General features: G+C 41.8%; 1 protein-coding gene across 1 annotated transcript in view; it reads right to left on the bottom strand.

The window, feature by feature from the left end:
• DISP1 (dispatched homolog 1 (Drosophila)) overlaps positions 1–4030 on the bottom strand; it is a 97309-nt gene extending 93279 nt beyond the window's left edge. The window contains exon 1 of the mRNA XM_014539916.1: positions 3835–4030. The gene's annotated coding sequence lies outside the window, so the exon portion shown is untranslated. The remainder of the gene's footprint in view (positions 1–3834) is intronic.
• Positions 4031–19200: the final 15170 nt, after the last annotated feature.

The following is a 19200-nucleotide window of genomic DNA, read 5'->3' as shown; positions in this document are numbered from 1 at the left end:
ACCAAGAAAATTAAAAACAGTGAGCAGCCCTACCTGGATTAGTCATGAATGACAGCCACGCAGCCTGCAACTATTAGTTGCATCTGGGCCGGAAGGAATCTCGGTGGAGGGATTTAGGCGGCAGCGCTGCTATTTGCTGGGAATTTGGAAAATTAAACACGGATCCCCTGGAAGCAGAATGCGCCCGTGCAGATCACAGGACCTGCAGGCAGTTGCAGCCCAAGGTCTACATGTGAGATCTAATAAAAGACGGTGTGAATAAAGAATAAAGTGTTCAATGCTCCCATTTGAACTCGATAAAACATCAGTGACATCCACGGGGCTCAAAATATTCACATCTTGGAGCTGCCAAGCTAAATAATTTAATATCTTTTTGAACAGAAAAGTCTTTCCCCCCCAGGACATATTTTTCAAAATATTAAATGTCCTGTTAGTTTAGACCTCTTGCAAGCAGCTGCATTCCTTTTTGGAAACTGGAGAACGATGGTCTGCCTCTTCTATAATTGGAGAAAAATTCCAGTCACATTAGGTAGGGAGCCTTCAAATCGCATACCTCCAGAGCTTAAAAACTGTGGTCCTCTTAACCGTATGCAAAACTTGAAACAGTCAAAACTCTTCCAAGGGTAGAAATAAAAGGGAGGAAGCATTTCTCGCGGCAAAATTAAGCCAGCGATCCCTTTACATTTCGCTTCTTTAAGCATGGAAAACAGCGAGCAGGCGAATGAGATTAACTGGGAAGGGCAGAGCGCCCTGGCATAATGAATGAAGACTTAGTCCTTGACTTAAGAGGTATGGTGCCGTGGCTCTATCTGCTGGTGCACAGTAACGATTTCCATGTGCTAACCCTGTAAAGGTTACGACTCATTATTAACTAAAATATGCTGCTTTCTAAACAGTTCAGTGTGTTGGTTACTTCCCCGTATATCCTTCTTAATGAGCATAATGCACTTTTCCATTGGGTTAGAAGATTTAGGAACAGAACTTTCAGGGCTTTTGAATATTAACTAATTGCTTAAATCTGCCATTGCTAACAGGTCTTCTGCAATTCCTTGCCCTTGAGAAAAACATAAATACACATACACACACACACACATAAAAACATAAATACACATACGCACACACATAAATACGCTGTGGGACTCGTGTCCTGTTTCTTTTCCCCACTTCCCTGCCTACGAGGAGAGGGCACAGGAGGGATGGTAGGAGGAAAGAACAGGGGAGCCGGTGAGAGGGTTCTGATGAGGCTCCTTGTCATACAAGGAAACCCTCCCGACGGGTACACTAACCCCCTTACTCAGGAAGGTCCTCTGGCACAGAAGCAAGAATGGGTTCACTGTTTTCAAGTTGTTGTTGTTTTGCTTTGTCTCTAGTAGTAGATCCCTAGTTATAAGGGAAAGAGGGTGGGCAGCGACCCCTCTCTTCTTAGGAAAAGTTTTTTTTTAATGTATGTTTTTTATTATAGAGAGAGAGGAAGAGAGAGGGAGAGATAGAAACATCAATGATGAGAGAGAAACATCGATTGGCAGCCTCCTGCACGCCCCCTACTGGGGATCGAGTCTGCAACCAGGGCTTGTACCCTGGCCAGGAATGGAACCTGCAGCCTCTTGGTGCAGGGGACGACACTCAAACCAACTGAGCCACCCTGGCCGGGTGTGGATGGCATTCTAAAGCAAAACTCACCCTTCCTCGGGCCCTATCCATTTCTTCACTGCACTTACCACTATCAGTATAGGAACACACACACTATACGTGTGCATACGTATGTGTATGTATATATACATATGTGTGTAGATGTATTTATGTGTGTGTGTATGTGTATTTATGTTTTTCTCAAGGGCAAGGACCTCAAGTGTCATGTTCACCATTGTACACCCAGAGCACATGCTAGGTACTCAGTTTATTTTTGATAAATATGTATATGGTGCCCTAACCAGTTTGGCTCAGTGGATAGAGCATCGGCCTGCGGACTGAAGGGTCTCAGGTTCGATTCCGGTCAAGGGCATGTACCTTGGTTGCGGGCACATCCCCAGTGGGGAGTGTGCAGGAGGCAGCTGAATCAATGTTTCTAACTCTCTATCCCTCTCCCTTCCTCTCTGTAAAAAAAAAATCAATAAATTATATTTAAAAAATATATATATAGTGCTGTGTTGGCTAAGCTCCACACACTAAGTAAGCAGGATTGACAGGAGGCAGCTGATCGATGTTTCTCTCTCATCAATGTTTCTAACTCTCTATCCCTCTCCCTTCCTCTCTGTAAAAAAAAAATCAATAAATTATATTTAAAAAATATATATATAGTGCTGTGTTGGCTAAGCTCCACACACTAAGTAAGCAGGATTGACTACCCGTATTTTTTTATGTATGTGGGGTGGTGAGGAGGTAAGGGGTCTGTTGGGTAATTTGGTCTGATTACTCCCCGGTGGAATCCACGCCCTTGAAAATGGGCGTTTTATTTTTATGCCCAGAGTTATCAGGGCAGAGATGAAAGCGGCGCTCTTTTCAAAGGGATGTTTTTCTCCTCTAGACTTTTGCACATGGTAGGACGTGTGAAGAATGTGCTTCTTGGGTATCTTCTTTTCCTAGAGGAGTTTGAAATTTTTCAGGCTGTCAGGATGACTCATGTGAATGATGATTTTTAGTTAAGAAAACAACTTGGGCTCTTTGGCCAAGTCGAAAAAAACTCCCCCAAGTCCACGTTACTGTTTTGTTATCGTTGACATGCCTGCCTTCAAAGGCTTCAGAGAAACCCCAAATGCTGTCAATCTGGAATTTTCGCTAATGAATTTATAACTCATTCCAAATTCATTGGTTTCTCACTAGACAACTGATTTCTAAAATATTGGATGCTTTGTTTCCAAGTTGGCTGGGCTGTATCATACAGAAATGGAAAAGAAATTACAATGAGAAATGTCTACTTTGGTTGAAATGGAGCTGGCCATATGGAATGCATAATGTTGTTTCTCTAAAACCAGTAACATTTTGCAAAACAAAGCTGTTATACAAATAGTAAAGCACAACACAATACGGCAATAGCTGATGAGTTACCTGGGAATTCAATGCCTTTAGAATACTATGGTACAGATCTCCCACGCTCTCCGAGTCTAGATAGCAGAGTGATGAGATCTTCCCACGTCTAAAGAGGTCCCCTCATACCAACGAGGCAACTGGTGAAGAGACCCATCTGGGAGGGAGGGTAGTTACAGCCCATCGGTCAATGGTTCTTAACCTTGGAGAAAGCGTGAAATCCTCCGAAAGCAGGGAAAGAACTATGGAACCTTCCCCTCATCACATTTTGTGTTCAGTGTCAGGGGTTCTTCAGGTCTCTGAAGGGCATTCAAAGGTCTCAGGTGAAGAGGCCCGGAGGCAGAGATTCAAGCCTACGAAGGGAAAGGAAAGGATGGCCACGGAGCCTGCCAAACAAAATAACAGGAATTGGGAAATACTTAGAGCTAATAAAAACTTGGGGGGAAAGAGAGTTAAAAGAGAGAAAGGGTGGGAAGATTAGAAAACTAAAGAGAAAAAGGAGCCCTGACCAGTTTGGCTCAGTGGCTAGAGCGTCAGCCTGTGGACTGAAGAGTCCCAGGTTCGATTCTGGTCAAGGGCATGTACCTTGGTTGCGGGCACATCCCCAGTAGGGGGTGTGCAGGAGGCAGCTGATCGATGTTTCTCTCTCATCGATGTTTCTAACTCTCTATCCCTCTCCCTTCCTCCCTGTAAAAAATCAATAAAATATATTTTTTTAAAAAATAGAGAAAAGGGAAAATAAAAGCAAGCAGAGGAGTAAAGGAAGATGGAGGGAAAGCACACGAGGGGTGAAGGTCTGCTCTCACTGACCTTGACCGCCCGCGTTTACTCAGTGCTGCTCGTGTGCTCATGATATGCTCAGCATGTTTCATGTAATTAAAGCTTACACATCTTCAATGTATAAGTCCTATCTTGTATGTTCCACAGCTCAAGAAACGGGCACAGAAAGACTGAGTCTGCTGTTCAGTAGGCTAGCCAGTGACGGGGCTGGGATTTAAACAGAGACCTGCTGTTTGATCCCAACGCCAGCCCCGGAGTCCTTACAGCCATGCCCCCTACCTGTCTTCCTGACTCTGAGACGCAGCTCTAGACCGCTCATATCTGTACTCCTCCGGAAGACAATTTTCTAATAATGAAAAGTGATGCTGCATAGAATACATTATCTGTCTTAACAGACACTGAACCAGAATCTAGATTATTCTCCTCAAGATCTGAAATGCTCAGGATTTTACTTTCCAGTTTTGCTGAGATGGAACTGACATATAACATTGTGTGTCATGATTTTCATTCCAACTGAAATGGTACTTTTATGTATGTTTTTAATTTCTGGAAATTCCATTCAAAAGATTTCATATGCTTTAAAATAATAACAAAAATGTACTAGAAATATGGCCTGTATGCCTGGCCGGTGTGGCTCAGTGGTTGAGGGTTGACTCATGAGCCAGGAGGTCACAGTTTGATTCCTGGTCAGGGCACATGCCTGGGTTGCAGGCTCAATCCTCAGTTGAGGGCGTGCAGGAGGCAGCTGATCGATGACTGTCTCTCATCATTGATGCTTCTATCTCCCTCTCCCTATCCCTTCCTCTCTGAAATCAATAAAAACATGTATTAAAAATTAAGTTAAAATTATAAAAAAAGAAAAGAAGTATGACCTGTAACAGTCCACTGGCATTCACCCAGATCACGCACCGAGGTCTTTGAATTGCGTGGCTTCCCTGCATGGTACGTGTTTGTCAGACTGGCCGCCAGCTGTCTCACTTTTCTTGTTTGTAACAATACTGTTTTGTTAAAGCTGCCTTCCCCAATCACGGATACTTTTTCAGCGACATTGATCTTGAAAGGTTTATGCTCCACAGATTTGATCTATTGCATCCCGGGATGGTTTTGATTTAGAGAGCCTTCTTGGTATGAATACTAGGTTTACAAGTAACTTCATTCTTCTCAGAATTTCAGTAATTGGTATTTTTCACATGGTTACCAAGCGAAAAATAGAAAGCATGCTTCAAAGCCGGGGTGCCCCCTGACAATGTGTTTCTCTTTTATAAGTGAATGGTTGAAATCATCGTGTCACAGGTGCGGAACATATAGAGAACAGACGCCTGGGTTTTAAACTGCATTGATTTACCTTATGAAAATACAAATTAATTACATGATTTGAGTCACAGAACTAGAGGAAGCAGTGAGAGAAAACAATATTAGCACGAGGTCCGAAACTACCATCATTTCATTAATATGTAGCGTGTATGCAGTGCCTATTCAGGATTCAACGTGGAATACAGAGTTAACATCTTGCAAAGCAGAAAACATACAAAAGAAGCATTCCAAAAATGTGGCCTTTTGCCTTCTTTGTGATGGGTATCATATAAGAATTTGAGGGTAGGAGGTGGGGGGACAAATAAGTACTTTGAAATATAGTTCCCAGGAAGTTAGCATAAAAACACTATTTAAGTATTCTCATCATCCCGTCCATATGTTTAGGAAAATGTCTCAGTGAATGTGTGCTGTTCTGATATAAATATTTCCACAGCAGCAGTAAACAACTAAAAACATTGGTGTATATAAACATATGTATTTTTCACACTATTTATATTTATTTCTTTACATGTCTGTTTCCCCATTAGATATGAGCTGTTCGAGGGCTCAAGGTAGAAGTTGTGTTCTGCTCTGTGCTCAGCAACTGGCACACCGCAGTGCTCAATAAATACTTGTTAAATGAAAAAAAAAACACTTGTTAAATGAAATAAGACATAATCTCTGCCTATAAAGAGGCTGTAATCTTGAACACCTACAATTCTAAATAACTATCATCTAATCTTGGTTGCATTTCTTCACATAATTTATCTATACATAAAGAATATCAGCTCTTGCCATTCTATAAGCACAGTATAAAAATTAGAAGGTCTAGCCCTAGCTGGTTTGGCTCAGTGGACAGAGTGTCAGCCTGCTGAAGGGTCCCGGGTTAGATTCTGGTCAAGGGCACATGCCCAGGTTGCAGGCTCAATCTCCAGTAGGGGGCGTGCAGGAAGCAACTGATCAGTGAGTCTCTCTCATCACTGATGTTTCTATCTCTCTCTCCCTCTTCCTTCCTCCCTGAAATCAATAAAAATATATTTTAAAAAATAAAATAAATAAGGATAATACCATCTTACTTGCATGAAAAGTATGATGTGAGATGTCTGCATATCTAGACAAAGAATGAAAGAATATCCTTCTAAGTGGTTATGCTGTGATGGAAATAGGAGGGAAGTACAGTGGAAACCATTTTGGTGGCATCATTTATTTCTTTTTACAAGATAATTCTTTTATATAGCAAATATATCGTAGCTTTATTACAAAACTATAATATTGTTAAGCTATAAAAAAAATACCAGAATGGAGACTATATAACAACATAGAAAATAGGTTACAGTGGGTTAATAAAAAGAAGTGTTTTCACTAAGAATCTGGTTATGCCCCAACATGTGTGCATAGGGACAAGGACTAAATGCCCTGCTGTCACATGAGTCAAGAGTGTGAGAACAGAGCTCTTCTCCATTCATCATAAATCTTTTCCTTTTCCTTGTCCTATATTCCAGTCCTGGCCACAGACCATACTATTTCCTGGAACCATAAGCCTTAGCCTCATCTTTGCTCCCCATCCAATTCATGCTCGCTCCCCATCCAATTTATTCTGTCTCTAAAATGCCATCAAATCTCTCCTCTTCCCTGCTCTCCTAGTTCGGGTTATTATCAACTCACACCATGTTTTTACTCTTGGTTGCAATCTTTACACTGTCACTAAATGTTTGTCCACGTACAAACATTTTCAATGGGTTTCTACTGACCACACACACACACACACACACACACACATCATACTCAATGTGCACCAAAAAAAACTCAAAATGGATTATAGACATAAAAGTAAAAGCTAGAAAGTATAAAATTTCTAAAAAAAAATCTAGGATGAAATCTTTAAGACCTTAACTAGGCTGGGCAAAGATTTCTTAGACAAGGTACAAAAAGCATGAACCATGTAAGAATAACTGATAAACTAAATATCAAAATAAAAATGTATGCCCTCCCAAAACACCACCAAGAAAATGAAAAGGCAAGCCATACACTGGAGGAAATATTCAAAATACACAGAGCCACCAAAGGACTTCTATCCAGAACATATAAAGAACTCTTAAAATTCAATAACAAGAAGACAACCCAATTAAAAAATGGGTTAAAGACTTGAATACTGAGTTTGAATTTTTGTCATCTGGCTATTCCCGTCCTTCTTTATATTCAAAACAACTCTTTCATGGTCTACAATTAAAATAAAGCAACTGCTGTACACACTGGGGAGTTATTCTAAACTCTGTTTCATAATACCTTAAACTACTCACTTAGAAATACAATTATCGATACAAAACCCATTGTAATTGTTTCATTCTGTTGCTCTGCGTCATGGCATGGTGCCACATAATGTAGTTTTCTGCATTCTGAAAAACTCAATGTCTTACTTAGAAACAGCTTTGAAAATTGGCTCATGGCCTACTTGCAACTGATACCGTAGCTTAAATACCTTTCCAGCAAAGTTACACTAACTTCAAAATATTCTGGGATCAGCCATTAAAATGTTTTTGTTTCGGTTACAACACTAATGAGCACCAAATGTTAGAATTTGTTTTAACGACCTAATACATCAAGGATTTTCTTAAAAGGAGAGGCTGGCTCAGCCATCCATTATAGAGCGAAAGGTAGATTAGCTGGTACCGATATAGATAATACTTGAAAGATTTAATGTACTTAAGTGTAGAATCCAGCATTAAAAAAGTTAAATTCAGAAAGCCGGCTCAATTAGCCATCTTACTTTTTCTCTATAAAAACACCAAACTCCTGGCTTCTAAGCGACACTTGAAACCCTCCTCCCCTTCAGTCCTTGCAGAAGCTGCTTAACCCTCACCTTGACTTCCCCACTCCTGTAAAATGGGTGGTAATACTATGCATGGCTGTATTTCCTTCTGCTGGGAAGGAACACAAAGTATCAAAGGAAGCAACAAGCAGTTAGAGGAAATCTCAACATACCAGGCCTACTAATCCCGGTAAGAACCACTGATATGACGAGATCCGGGGAAACAAATGTGTGCATGCTGTTTTAAATACGCAAAAGCAGAGCAGCGAATGGGCTACTCGGGCTATATTCCCAGATGAGTGTTTAGCATGTGAAAAGGTAGCACTTTAAGGACGACTGCAGTTCCCAGGGTCTCTTTCCCAGTCTCAACACCACACCCCCATGATGGTGCATCTGCCATTGTCTTCAGAGGCAGCCATGATGGTGACACCATTTATCTGCTTTTGCTGCGTTCGGACCTCCCCGACATCTATCCATCTCGGTTGCTACAAGCACCACTAATCGTCTCATCTTTCCTTCCCAGCATGGTTTCGTTTTTCTCTTCTTTTTTGATTGCTCTTGTGATTTGACACTTCTTGGCCTTTGTGATGTGTGCGTGTGTGTGTGTGTGTGTGTGTGTGTGTGTGTGTGTCATCTTCTTCATCCATTCATCCATCAGTGAACACTTAGGTTGTCTCCCTATCTTGGCTGTTGTAAATAATGCCACAGTAAACATGGGGGTGCATATCACTTCTTTGCTTTTGTGTTGTGTGTGTGTGTGTGTGTGTGTGTGTGTGTGTGTGTGTGTCATCTTCTTCATCCATTCATCCATCAGTGAACACTTAGGTTGTCTCCCTATCTTGGCTGTTGTAAATAATGCCACAGTAAACATGGGGGTGCATATGTCTTTTCGATTAATGTCTTTGTTTTCAGATAAATACCCAGAAGTGGAACGACTAGATCCTATCGCAGTCCTATTTGTAATTTTTTGAAGCACCTCCATACTGTTTTCCATGGTGGCTGAACCAATTTCCATTCCCACCAACACTGCACAAGTGTTCCCTTTCCTCCACACCCTCGTCCACATTTGCTAGTTCTTGTCTTTTTGATAACAGCCATCCTAACAGATATGAAGTGCTACATCATTTAGCTTGGGATTTGCGCTTCCCTGATGATGAATGACGTGAAGCGTCTTCTTGCGTACCGGCCGGCCATCTGTAAGTCATCTTCGGAAAAATGTATTCAGATCCTCTGCCCCTTTTTTCACCAGATTGTTTTTTGCTATTGGCTTGTATGAGTTCTTTATGTCTATTTTTTTTTAAATATATTTTATTGATTTTTTACAGAGAGGAAGGGAGAGAGATAGAGAGCTAGAAACATCGATCAGCCGCCTCCTGCACATCTCCTACTGGGGATGTGCCCGCAACCCAGGTACATGCCCTTGAACGGAATCGAACCCGGGACCTTTCAGTCCGCAGGCCGACGCTCTATCCACTGAGCCAAACCGGTTTCGGCATCTTTATGTCTATTTTTATATCAACTCCTTATCAGGTATATGATTTGCAAATATTTTCTCCCAGGCAGTAGACAACCTACAACTCTTTACAGCAGAGTTTTGCTTAGGCCACTAGGTAGACTGCAACAAACTGTAATAGCTGCAATAAACAAATACAAAGGTACCAGGGCGTCAATAAGACAGACGTTTATTTCTCTCTCACAGAACAGTTCGCAGGTAGGGGAGTGATCTAGGGTGGGCAAAGAGCTCCACTCCAGGGAGCCCAGAAGAGCTGGCTGGTGCGTCATCTCCATCACGTAGTGTCCATCTCTGGGCCCAGGACTGCTGCTTTCATTCTTTTTAAATATATTTCTTTATTGATTTCAGAGAGGAAGGGAGAAGGAGAGAGATAGAAACATCAATGATGAGAGAGAATCATTGATTGGCTGCTTCCTGCACACCCCACACTGGGGATGGAGCCCGCAACCCAGGCATGTGCCCTTGGCCGGAATCGAACCTGGGACCCTTCAGTCCACAGGCCGATGCTCTATCCACTGAGCCAAGCCGGCCAGGGCTGCTTTCATTCTTGTCATTGCCCAGCCAAAGAGGAAAAGGAAACAAGGACTTCCAGGGCAAGTGACTTGGTCTGTAGGAAGATGACCCCAGAAGTTGCCCACATCTCTTCCTTTTACATCCCAGGGTCCCACACTTAGTCACGGGGCTCCATTTAGTGTGTGTAGCTGGGAGATACATTGTAGTTGGGTGGCCGTGGGTTAGCTAACGCTGGGGAGGGACTAGGAGTTCTATTTCTCAAAAGAAGAACAAAAGACCAGTTACTGGGGTACAGTTAGCAGATTTGTCTGTATTATCAAAGATGGAGGGAGACGGTAAGGAAGGGAATGGGGAGGTGGAGAGGGATGAGGACTCCAGTACAGAGAGAATGTGATATAATTAGTATGTCCTATAGCCTAAATTACTCCAATTTAGTTCACGAAGACTATTGATTTTCTTGTCAAGGATACAGATATAACCCAAGTGAAATTTAAAAGTAAGTGACCCTTTCCAAACGTGAAATTACAATTTTGCCAATGAAGCTGCTTCTGACAACTGATAAATGTCTTTTGAGTTACAGCATATAATTCAACAGAATATGGTATCTGCTCCCTCAGGAATCTAGGAAGGAACATAATATGTATTTAGTCTATAAAAAATATTGAAACTCACAAGACTGGCACTATTTGGAATGCTCATATATCTATAGAACTTATTGCCAATGGTATACAAATACTTACACATGAAACCGAGATAAAAAACTAATACCCATCATTAATTGAATCCCTACTGTGTGCCTGCCACTGTACTAGGTACCTTACATATATTATTTTTCATTCCAACAACTCTGCAAGATACTATTTCATTTTATAGCTAATAAAAAAAGAACATTCAAAAGAGGTTGAGTAACTTGTCCAATATCATTCAGCTCATGTGTAATAGAGCCAAGAGTCAAATACTTCACTTTCAAAAAAATTAACCTTAGGATATATTTCTCTTACTAGTTGAGTGTTGACCTATGAACCCGGAGGTCACAGTTTGATTTCCCGTGAGGGCACATGCCTGGGTTGTGGGCTCGATCAATGATTCTCTCTCCTCATTGATGTTTCTATCTCTCTCTCCCTCTCCCTTTCCCTTTCTCTCTGAAATCAATAAAAATATTTTTTTTAAAAAAGAGGACATTGTCTTAAAATACATAAAATCTTAACTGTCATCCATCAGTATATGAATGCTGATTTGCATATATAAAATATCAACAGGGTAGCATTTGAAAGTGTGCAGCCTGGGAGCTACAGGTGAGTAAGCTTAGGGGATAGAGTGTCAAAGGTAAGGCCTCATGTGCCCCATTATCTTTCCCTGGACCCAGACCAAATTCCCTTTCTGGATTCTCCATTCAATTGCTAAGCCTGGATTCCTGTGTCTGTCCACAGAGTCTCGCCAAACATCTTTCTTTTCAGTATTGTGTCCTCCAGATCCCCATCTATCATGTAGATTTTAATCAGAGGCAGACAGGGAACTCGAGAGAACCCTGCTGTGGCCTCTCCTGCCTCTTTACTGTTCGGGATTAGCCCACAGGGTAGCTTATCTGTCCAGCTGCAGAACAGGGCGCTATGCTTTCCTATACCATTTATTCTGAGATGGGGAAGGAACTATCACACATCTGAGAAAAGCTGGTGAATAGACAAAAAAATGCTGCAAAGTTCTTAAACTTAGAAATAAAGAAAATGTGTAAGCACAGTTCTATAAAGATGTTGGGAACACAGTAGGGCAGCAAACAGGGTTCTGCCCTCACATAGCCCTCAAATCTGATCCTTAGCACATGGGTACTTGTGACACGCTACCTGCCTCCAAAGGCAGAGTCCACCCCTTACATTTGGCATTAAATAGCTCTTTAGGATGCTATAAAATGCTCTCTTATTCAAGTCTCATTGCAACAACCAACAATAGGAAGAACTATCTCTCCCTTGATATTAAAGAGAAATCAGATTAAGAAAAACTATATTTCGTGCTCAGAGTGACACAAATAATCGAGGAGGAGCCAGGCTTCCAGCCCAGGTCTTCTGGCTCCGATTCTGCTACACCAAGGGTCTCGGAGGAACAATGAGTCTGGTTTCTGTCAAGTGAATTTAGAGCTCAATTCCTAACATCTGAAATGCACGCTTCGGAACCCATACATCACACTGAAGTTTCACGCAGTCGTGGCAAAGCAGCGGTCAGCAACTACAGGGACATAAATTCCAAGGAACAAGGCGCAGCAGCAGGCCTGGGCCTTCCCTGGTCCCTTGTCCTCAGGCCAAACCCACTTCCCACTCTCCGATACGAGTCTCGCCACACAGTTTGAATATGGAACTAAACTGTCCATATTTGGTCTCTAAAATCAGAGACCCAAAGGCAATTCAGGGTAAAAAGGCAGCGAGTACTGGAGGGTACCTGTGGGACATCCAATGTTAAACGCCATCAACCCAAGACCAAGGAGTGACCTTGAACAAAAAGGCGGAGATCTGGAGGGACCCACTCAATACCCCCACGTCTGCCACACTGAGATGACGTCCTGTGAGGCTGTCCTAGAGACTTCACCTCCCCCACCTTACCACTCCGTTCAGTCTATTCTCAGACACAGGGGTCTAGCCCAGCTGGGTGTGTTGTAGGCAGGCGGAGGAAGCGAAGGCTGCCTGTCCACAATGCTTTCCAAACTCCCTTTTCTGAGTAAGAAAACAACAGCAGTGACCCAAGGAATAACCATCATTCATCTCGTCTCTGTGAAAATCATTCCCCACCCCATGTGGTACAGGTGGGGCTGTCACACACAGAACCCTGAACAGCCTAGCCCGCCGGAGGCGGGGCAAGACTGTCCTGGTTAACTGTGATTTCTCTGGAGTGCTTCTGGATTTTATTTGTAACTTACTTAAATTTACACTTAAAAGCTTAACTCTAACTCATTTTTATTTTCATTTTAAATCTAACTGAAAATTAACAGTAGCCAAAAGAAATTTAAAAAATAGCTAAAACAACCCTTCATTTAAAAGATTCTCAACTGAAAAAAACTAAGTGAAATACTAAAATTTTTGTTAGTAATAATAGTTTTCTACATATTTTCTGATCAGGAGCCAGAAAATGAACGTTCTTATTAAGACCTTAAGCATTAGAAAATTTGATAAGAATCAATGACTTGGTGATCTGACAAATCTGTCATCACCAATCGGTCTAGCCCTGCCTGAGGGTGAGAAGTGCGCACAAGCTCAGTGAGCCATCAAGTATTGATCAGGACTCCAGCCGGAAGTTTACTTATTAAGACCTTAAGCATTAGAAAATTTGATAAGAAGCAATGACTTGGTGATCTGACAAATCTGTCATCACGATCGGTCTAGCCCTGCCTGAGGGTGAGGAGTGCGCACAAGCTCAGTGAGTCATCAAGTAGTGGATCAGGACTCCAGCCGGAAGTTTAGAGGCTCTAGGGCAGTGGTTCTCAACCTTCTGTCCCTTTAAATACAGTTCCTCATATTGTGACCCAACCATAAAATTATTTTCGTTGCTACTTCATAGCTGTAATGTTGCTACTGTGATGAATCGTAATGTAAATCTCTGATATGCAGAATGGTCTTAGGCGACCCCCGTGAAAGGGTCGTTCGACCGCCAAAGGGGTCACGACCCACAGGTTGAGAACCGCTGCTCTAGGGCCTTGCCCTTACCCACTAGACTCTTCTGCCTCGTTGGCACTTGGCACACAATTCATATTCAGTTGGTTACCAAATGAATGAATCTCACTGTTTCACAAGATGTAGAGTCTCCTCGGGATGGCACGCGGGTCCTCCAATCCCAGCCCCAAGCTGGTCTCCCCTACTCCCTCACCTGTGCCACCTACTACAGCCAAACTGGCCCCTCCAACACACCCTGCAATTCCCACCTTCACTCAGGCTCCCCCTACTGGGTGTTTCCTCCTCTACACTATGTCTCCTTATCTTTAAGTCCCAGCCCAGCTCACGATGTCCATAAAGTTTTCTCTACTCTCTTTGTGCTGTGCTAATATCTCTCTCATCTGAACTACTACAACACTACATTCAGCAATTATAGGATGTAGGGTCTTTAAGGATAAGAGATAAGAACTTACAGGTGTTTATAAATTCTCCAGCATCAAACAGAGTTCTACATACATCATGGACATTTAGAATGTATTTGTTAAATTAATTTATGATACCTTTATTATCCAAAGATAAACTTATTACCTGGCCAGTGTGGCTCAGTGGTGGAGCACTGATCCATGAACCCGAGGTACTGGCTCTATTCCTGGTCAGGGCACATGCACACACTACAGGCTCCTTCCATGCAGGAGGCAGCCAATCGATGTTTATATCTCTCTATCCCTCTCCCTTCCTCTCTCTCTAAAATCAATTTTTTTAAAAGATTTAAAAAATAAACTACTTATTGCCTCTGAAATAATCTCCCTATTTTTGACATCATTACCTAACTTAAAATCGTAATTCCAAATGTGTACGTGTGCACACACACAAAAGCCAAACCGCACAGTACTTAACCTGGAGGAGTAGCTCTACCCAGATAATAATGCTGACATTCTCCATGTTGAAACAGCCCAGTTTTTAAGAGAATCATCAGAGAAGCACCTCACATTAGCAGTGGTTCTCAACCTTCTGGCCCTTTAAATATAGTTCCTCATGTTGTGACCCCCAACCATAAAATTATTTTCATTTCTACTTCATAACTGTAATTTTCCTACTGTTATGAATCGTAATGTAAATATCTGATATGCAGGATGGTCTTAGGCGACCCCTGTGAAAGGGTCGTTCGACCCCCAAAGGGGTCGCGACCCACAGGTTGAGAATCGCTGCAATTGGAGGTCAGCATATTAAAGGTTCTATACAACTAAGATGTACACACATCCTGCAAAAGAAAGATAGGACCCAGGAATAATTTCAATAGTAACCATATGTTGAAAACAACGCAGGCATCTAAATTCCAGAGACCCATCAGTCATAGGTGCCACTTAACCACCTTTGCAGGCTCTTTGAAAACGTAGATACTGTTCTTTAGGGATTAGGCTCCTTCCCCACTAACCCTACAACCAAAGCAGTGAGCAGATCTAAATAAAGCAGAGGTTACAATATCACCTACTGTCATTTCCGAAAGACAGAGACCAAGTACCCTGCACACTATTTGACTTTTTCCAATGCAATGGCCCATGAGCCTTAGCACAAAGCCAACTGTGCTGATGGAAGGCAGCGTGTGGAGAGGACCAACCAAATGTACTGCAGAAACCTCTGCACTGAAATCTGATTTAAAGGGGCCAAAGGGAGGAAGAAAGGAAGGGAGGGAGGGAGGGAAGTTCCAATGAGCATACACACATTGCACAATCTTCTTTTCATGGCAGTGACCCCAAAAATAAAAAATAAAATCTGCTTGCAAAGAGTCCTTTGAAACAGCTGCTTGGTTTCATGGTCAAGTTTTGTGGTTTGTGAGACTTGAAGCTATTCAAGTCGGTGATAAACACCGACTCACATGACCCACTTGAGGAAAAGGCTGGGCAATCTGTCTGGAGTTTACATTGGCCGTGCACATGAATGTACTCAGTCATTGCTCAACATCACCGCTTACAAAGCCAGCGATTGTTTCCCCTCAAATGCTCATCTCCTCCATTAGAGCTCATTGACAACCACTGCCAAGAACCACTACATTAAGACCGCCGGCTACAGATTGAATAACTTGATAAAGCATTAACCTCAACACATTAAAAAATAGATGGGTGAAGCACCTTTTCAATTAAAATATTATTTTTAACAGTGTTTATCTTGTGAGCAAAGGAAATCACATCATATGTAGATAATCATATTACAAGATTACATCAAAGAAAGAATATAGAAAACATGCCTTAAAGTTATTTTCTATTCTAGATGCCCTCCTAATATATACCTTAAAGAAGAAAAATAAGTAAAATAGTACACATACTATTCTTATCATGCATGATTTTTCACTTAAAAATGTATTAAAAGACACATGAGGAAAACTCATATCAAAACTCTTTTTGAGCCTAATTTTTTTATCCTCACCTGAGGATATTTTTTTCCATTGATTTTTAGAGAGAGTGAAAGGGAGAGGGAGAGACTGAGAGAAAGAAACATTGATGTGAGAGAGACACATCGACTGGTTGCTTCCCGCACCCACCCTGACTGGGCCAGGGATCCAGCCTGTAACCAAGGTATGTGCCCTGCAACCGAACAAAGGACCCTTCGGTCCACAGGCCAACGCTCTATCCATTGAGCCTAACTGGCTAAGGCAGAAAACGGATTCTTGTTCAACTTACGTAAATAGCTATATTGCCATGAAACTAAAATTACTCAATAAGATTTTCTGAATTCTGGAGGGATCACATAGGGAGAAAATTGTTTCATCTTTGTTCACAAAGGTACACTTTGCCAAACTGCTGTAAATTATAGATAGCTTAAGAGAAAAGAGGAAAACAAAACATTAAAGAACCAGCAACGTTTCAAACAAAAAGTCATTAAAAATTATAATCATCCTCATCAGTTCATGTAATTAATTCTTGTTCTGTTTGATCTTGGGTGAGCAGTTCTATCAATCCATCAACTTCTTCATTAGTTTAGAAAATTACTCAGTCCATTGGCACAGTCTCAAGTGATGGCTTCACTGAACATTCTCGCCTCAAGCTGATTGTAAACACTTTTGGAGAAGAATTAGGAGTGAAAAACAACTGTCTGTGAATGACAAAAGACTTTTAAATGGCCATGGTTAGAGATCCCATAAGAGGTCATTATAATGTAATTGACAAGAAAATTTGCTTATTTCAGTTACATACAATATCTTAACATGACTGGAATATGACTGATAACATGATGCTGAACATATCATGTGTCAAGGGTATTGACAAATTTGTATGAACTTCTACTAGTAACAGTGTTTATATGTTTCTACAACCTATATCCTTACAAACATAGCCTAAAGAAGGTTTACCATCACTTTTTTTTAAAATCCTCAGCGGAGGATATATTTTTCCATTGCTTTTACAGATGAGGAAATATCAGTTTCCTCGTCTTAATAAAAAAAGAGATGGTGAGCCCAGGATCTTCACATGCAAGCCAGGATCTTAGCACAGCGCCTGGCACACGATCTGCAAAATACCATTTCCTTCCGCTTCTTTTCATGACAGTGAAGTATTTGCTGAGCAGCAGGCATTGCTTTAGATTGCTGAATTAGACTATTTCAATCAGGACCACCACAACTATTACACAGAACTCAGCCATCCTCATCTCCTTGGCTTTCTATATATCCCTCCCTTATTCAGGACTAAAAAGCTTCCGTATGAAATTGTATTACGTGTAGTACCTAAAGCTCATTACTATTTCAAAAGTGTGCCTATGTGTGCTTAGGTTTTCAGATTAAATTCAATCTAAAGTCAATGCCCCTTCGACAGCAAAATGTAAAGGTTAACACTTCATATAAGATAAAGAAAATCCAGTTGTGCCTTGGTTGGTGTGGCTGTGTCATCCCGGGCACCAAGAGGTCACTAATTCAATTCCAGGTCAGGGCACATGCCTGGGTTAAGGCTCGATCCCCAGTAGGGGGCAGGCAGGAGGCAACCATTCGATGTTTCTCTCTTTCTCTCTCTCTCTCTCTCTCTCTCTCTCTCTCTCTCTCTCTCTGTGTGTATCTCTCTCACCCCTCTCTCTCTCCCTCCTCTCTCTAAACTAAAATCAATAAAAGCATATTTAAAAACAAGAGAAAACCCAGTTGCTGCTTTATTAGATAGCTGCCTATCCCTCCAACCCCAAACTTTCTAGGAGAAAAAGAAAAAGACTATGAATTATGTCACCTCAAAGATGTGCAACTCACTTCAGTTAATTCAAACCTGTGAAAATTAGGAACGAGTGTGTAATCCCAAAGTACAAATCAAATCAAATCATGCTGTGTGAAGATTATTTCATGGGTTTAGGAATTGTGCTCCCAAACCTAAAGTGTTCAGTTAAAGTTTAGGAAGTCAAGCATTTCCAAATAATACTATTCCAAGGTTAAATAACTCTAAGGAGGAAAAAGGTGAGAAACTTTAAATTCAACCCACATATGGATGATCCATACCCTCCCCACCTTTTCTAATTCTCCATGGCCCAGTTTAAATTCTGAGTGGATTTTTCTCCTCTACAACAGGCTGCTTTCAGAATGTCTCCATCTGCATATTTTGTCAAATAAAAATTAATTTCCATATGTGTCTAAAACAGAGTTCAAATTATACTATAACCCAACGGAAAGACTGCTTTGACTGCTCATTTCTACGAGTACAAAGATCTGACCACGCCGACCTTAAAGCACAGATGCCAAAGCGTCAGCCAACTGACCCCATCCTCTCACCTGGGACAAAAACGCTAGACGCTGAGAATGTTTTGCAAGAAACCAATGGGCAACCACTGAACCGAAAGATGAAGTTTTATTAGAAGAGAAATGGAAACTCGGCCTGTGTACACAGCCCCTAATGGGAAACGACAGGGGGAACTTTATGAGTGGAAACCTTACACAGAGCTGCCTTATGTCTGAAGCAGAGGCATCAGCTTGACGTACAGCAGAGCAGGCAAGGGCCCTGGCCCTCGAGTCAGGTCGCCTGGATGCAAATCCCAGCTCCAATTACTATTCATTTGGCCAAGCTATTTAGCCTCCATCTACCTCAGTTTCTATGTCTGTGAAGTTGGCGTAATAATGGCCCTTAATAGGATTACAGTGAGGATTAAATTAGATAGAACAGACGTGAAGCACTTAGCGCAGTAACTGGCACACAGTAAGTATTTAATACGTGCCAGCCAGCGTGTAATTATTATCCATCCCCTTTCTAAAATTGTTTCATAACACCACAGTAGCAGAAGTGTCCAAAAGCATCTTAGCCCTGGCTGGTTTGGCTCAGTGGATAGAGCATCAGCCGGTGGCCTGAAGGGTCCTGGGTTCGATTCCGGTCAAGGGCACGTGCCTCGGTTGCAGGCTTGATCCCCGGTCCTGGTTAGGGCACGGGTGGGAGCAACCAATGTGTCTCTCTCACATCGATGTTTGTCTCTCTGTCTCTCCCCTTCCCCTCCCCTTTATACTCTCTCTAAAAATCAATGAAAAAATATCCTCGGGTGAGGATTAACAACAACAAATAATAAAAAAGCGCCTTGCACAGAAGTTAAATTATATTTGAGTGCCTCACTCCCTGATAGGAGTACATAACCCTAATGCCCATCAACATTCAGCAAATACAATAACCTGGATCCCACAC

The sequence above is a fragment of the Myotis brandtii genome, unplaced genomic scaffold (genome assembly GCF_000412655.1).
Source record: "Myotis brandtii unplaced genomic scaffold, ASM41265v1 scaffold231, whole genome shotgun sequence".
NCBI lineage: Eukaryota > Metazoa > Chordata > Mammalia > Chiroptera > Vespertilionidae > Myotis > Myotis brandtii.
The sequence above is the reverse complement of the archived record's forward strand: the minus strand, read 5'-3'. Positions and strand labels throughout refer to the sequence as shown.